Raw genomic sequence first — 4943 nt, 5'->3', positions numbered from 1 at the left:
AAAAGTGAAGACTGGGATAGTACAGCAAAACTACTGACGTTATTCTTTTTGCTAATATAAAAGGATTGTCAAGGAAGTCAAGAGAAAGGTGCGAGAGGTGAAAAAGAGGGCAAATGAGAGTTGGGGTGAGAGAGTATCATTAAATTTTAGGGAGAATAAAAAGATGTTCTGGAAGGAGGTAAATAAAGTGCGTAAGACAAGGGAGCAAATGGGAACTTCAGTGAAGGGCGCAAATGCGAAGGTGATAACAAGTAGTGGTGATGTGAGAAGGAGATGGAGTGAGTATTTTGAAGGTTTGTTGAATGTGTTTGATGATAGAGTGGCAGATATAGGGTGTTTTGGTCGAGGTGGTGTGCAAAGTGAGAGGGTAAGGGAAAATGATTTGGTAAACAGAGAAGAGGTAGTAAAAGCTTTGCAGAAGATGAAAGCTGGCAAGGCAGCAGGTTTGGATGGTATTGCAGTGGAATTTATTAAAAAACGGGGGGACTGTATTATTGACTGGTTGGTAAGGTTATTTAATGTATGTATGACTCATGGTGAGGTGCCTGAGGATTGGCGGAATGCGTGCATAGTGCCATTGTACAAAGGCAAAGGGGATAAGAGTGAGTGCTCAAATTACAGAGGTATAAGTTTGTTGAGTATTCCTGGTAAATTATATGGGAGGCTATTGATTGAGAGGGTGAAGGCATGTACAGAGCATCAGATTGGGGAAGAGCAGTGTGGTTTCAGAAGTGGTAGAGGATGTGTGGATCAGGTGTTTGCTTTGAAGAATGTATGTGAGAAATACTTAGAAAAGCAAATGGATTTGTATGTAGCATTTATGGATATGGAGAAGGCATATGATAGAGTTGATAAGATGCTCTGTGGAAGGTATTAAGAATATATGGTGTGGGAGGCAAGTTGTTAGAAGCAGTGAAAAGTTTTTATCGAGGATGTAAGGCATGTGTATGTGTAGGAAGAGAGGAAAGTGATTGGTTCTCAGTGAATGTAGGTTTGCGGCAGGGGTGTGTGATGTCTCCATGGTTGTTTAATTTGTTTATGGATGGGGCTGTTAGGGAGGTGAATGCAAGAGTTTTGGAAAGAGGGGCAAGTATGAAGTCTGTTGTGGATGAGAGAGCTTGGGAAGTGAGTTAGTTGTTGTTCGCTGATGATACAGCACTGGTGGCTGATTCATGTGAGAAACTGCAGAAGCTGATGACTGAGTTTGGTAAAGTGTGTGAAAGAAGAAAGTTAAGAGTAAATGTGAATAAGAGCAAGGTAATTAGGTACAGTAGAGTTGAGGGTCAAGTCAATTGGGAGGTAAGTTTGAATGGAGAAAAACTGGAGGAAGTAAAGTGTTTTAGATATCTGGGAGTGGATCTGGCAGTGGATGGAACCATGGAAGCGGAAGTGGATCATAGGGTGGGGGAGGGGGCGAAAATCCTGGGAGCCTTGAAGAATGTGTGGAAGTCGAGAACATTATCTCGGAAAGCAAAAATGGGTATGTTTGAAGGAATAGTGGTTCCAACAATGTTGTATGGTTGCGAGGTGTGGGCTATGGATAGAGTTGTGCGCAGGAGGATGGATGTGCTGGAAATGAGATGTTTGAGGACAATGTGTGGTGTGAGGTGGTGTGATCGAGTAAGTAACGTAAGGGTAAGAGAGATGTGTGGAAATAAAAAGAGCGTGGTTGAGAGAGCAGAAGAGGGTGTTTTGAAATGGTTTGGGCACATGGAGAGAATGAGTGAGGAAAGATTGAGAATGAGGATATATGTGTCGAAGGTGGAGGGAACGAGGAGAAGTGGGAGACCAAAGTGGAGGTGGAAAGATGGAGTGAAAAAGATTTTGTGTGATCGGGGCCTGAACAAGCAGGAGGGTGAAAGGAGGGCAAGGAATAGAGTGAATTGGATCGATGTGGTATACCGGGGTTGACGTGCTGTCAGTGGATTGAATCAGGGCATGTGAAGCGTCTGGGGTAGCTGTGTAGGTATGTATATTTGCGTGTGTGGACGTATGTATATACATGTGTATGGGGGTGGGTTGGGCCATTTCTTTCGTCTGTTTCCTTGCGCTACCTCGCAAACGCGGGAGACAGCAAAAAAAGAAAAAAAAAAAAAAAAAAATTGTCCTTATCCTAGTTCCTGTATCAATAGTGTGTGGTTAGTGCACCCTACTTTTGTAGCTGGCAGTAAGTCATCCTATAATTTCTCATTTACATATACTGTCAAGTGAACTAAGGGTGCATTTTTATGTCCTGCCACTACAAGAGTGTTTGCACTACACTCTGTATTGTCAGCCCTGCACCTGTCTGTCTGCCCATCTCAGGAGACATTCTTATAAGCTAGATAATTCAATTTAAATTGACTAAAACTTCATGCCATAGCTACCCATATGCAAGTGATGATTAAATCTTTGGCACATATTTGCATAAATGTACATGATAAGGAAAACTGATTTTTTAAAAGCTGTAAGTCGAGAGCAATGAATGCTATAAAGTAAAAATTTTATGTACAGATATTGAAAACACAAATGTCATGATAATATTTTTTGTAAATCTTTTTTTTTTATTTTGGTTGCAGTGTAAACCTTCAATCTCAAGCTTATTAATGAAGAGTAAGATAAGTCTGACGTATTCACCAAAATTCAATATATAGTAGACCATTTGTCTGGCAGCAATTTTCCCTATTTCATGGAACCTATATCTCCTAATAAGGGACAGAACATAGTTCAAATTAAGTGAAACAGCTTCCTAGAAAATACCTAACGGAGGAAAGTGGAAACTAGTTTCAGAGCAAAACTTTTAATATTCCACGAGTTGACATATAGTTTTTTCTTTTCATTCATGCTTGAATTCTGTTGAAGGGCTGATCAAGCACAACAGTTTTATAGCCAAAAGTAAACAAAGGAGGACTTTATATAGCATCATATCTGTCTTAAGATTCTCCAGTTACATTCACTGGATGGAGAACAGAGGGCCCTAAACAAAGAACTGAACTTACAACCTCAAGCTTACTATTCACAACAGAATAAGAGAGCAGGAATGTTCATTGAGTAGACTATAATGCATTATGAATCTTTCTTGCCATTTTACCTACACCCATATGAATCCTCCTAGCTTACATCTTCCAATATAGGCCTCTGCACATACTTATATGTTTTCTAAAGCAACTAATGCTTTCATAAGAACAAAATGATGACCTACAATGCAATAAATGTAACAAGGGATGTATCTGCTATCTCTGAAGCATGGAAAACTGAAAATGGAATGGAAGTTCACTATCTTTTCACCTGCCTAATAACTTTCCGAGTCACATCAGACAGTTGAGAAGAAGGAATGTTGTCAATACCAAGAGAATGTTGGGGTGAAGAGAGTGGTGAGAGTAAGTGAGCTTGAGAAGGAGACTTGTGTGAGGAAGTACCAGATGAGACTGAGTGCAGAATGGAAAAAGGTGAGAGCAAAGGACGTAAGGGGAGTGAGGGAGGAATGGGATGTATTTAGGTAAGCAGTGATGGCTTGCACAAAAGATGCTAGTGGCATGAGAAGTGTGGGAGGTGGGCAGATTAGAAAGGGGAGTGAGTGGTGGGATGAGGAAGAAAGATTATTAGTGAAAGAGAAGAGAGAGGCATATGGATGATTTTTGCAGGGAAATAGTGCAAATGACTGGGAGATGTATAAAAAGAGGCAGGAGGTCAAGATAAAGGTGCAAGAGGTGAAAAAGAGGGCAAATGAGAGTTGGGGTGAGAGAATATGAAATTTTAGGGAGAATAAAAAGATGTTTTGGAAGGATGTAAATAAAGTGCGTAAGACAAGAGTGCAAATGGGAACATCGGTGAAGGGGGCTAATTGGAGGTGATAACAAGTAGTGGTGTGAGAAGGAGATGGAGTGAGTATTTTGAAGGTTTGGTGAATGTGTTAGATGATAGAGTGGCAGATATAGGGTGTTTTGGTCGAGATGGTGTGCAAAGTGAGAGCATTAGGGAGAATGATTTGATGCAAAGAAGAGGTAGTAAAAGCTTTGCAGAAGATGAAAGCTGGCAAGGCAGTGGAATTTATTAAAAACGGGGGTGAATATGTTGTTGACTGGTTGGTGAGGATATTTAATGTATGTATGACTCATGGTGAGATGCCTGAGGATTGGCGGAATGCATGCATATTACCATTGTTCAAAGGCAAAGGGGATAAAGGTGAGTGCTCAAATTACAAAGGTATAAGTTTGTTGAGTATTCCTGGGAAATTATATGGGAGGGTATTGGTTGAGAGGGTGAAGGTATGCACAGAGCATCAGACTGGGGAAGAGCAGTGTGGTTTCAGAAGTGGTAGAGGATGTGTAGATCAGACGTTTGCTTTGAAGAATGCATGTGAGAAATACTTAGAAAAGCAAATGGATTTGTATGTAACATTTATGGATCTGCAGAAGGCATATGATAGAGTTGATAGAGATGCTCTGTGGAAGGTATTAAGAATATATGTTGTGGGAGGCAAGTTGTCAGAAGTAGTGAAAAGTTTTTATTGAGGATGTAAGGCATGTGTACGAGTAGGAAGAGAGGAAAGTGACTGGTTCTCAGTAAATGTCAGTTTGCGGCAAGGGTGCATGATGTCCCCATGGTTCTTTGAATTGTTTATGGATGGGGTTGTTAGGGAGGTGAATGTAAGAGTTTTGGAGAGAGGGGCAAGTATGCAGTCTGTTGTGGATGAGAGAGCTTGGGAAGTGAGTCAGTTGTTGTTTGCTGATGATACAGCACTGGTGGCTGATTCGGGTGAGAAACTGCAGAAGCTGGTGACTGAGTTTGGTAAAGTGTGTGAAAGAAGAAAGCTGAGAGTAAATGTGAATAAGAGCAAGGTTATTAGGTACAGTAGGGTTGAGGGACAAGTCGATTGGGAGGTAAGTTTGATTGGAGAAAAACTGGAGGAAGTAAAGTGTTTTTGGTATCTGGGAGTGGATTTGGCAGCTGGAACCATGGAA

This window comes from Panulirus ornatus, chromosome 56 (assembly GCF_036320965.1).
Source record: "Panulirus ornatus isolate Po-2019 chromosome 56, ASM3632096v1, whole genome shotgun sequence".
Classification (NCBI taxonomy): Eukaryota; Metazoa; Arthropoda; class Malacostraca; order Decapoda; family Palinuridae; genus Panulirus; species Panulirus ornatus.
Note: the sequence above shows the minus strand (reverse complement) of the source record.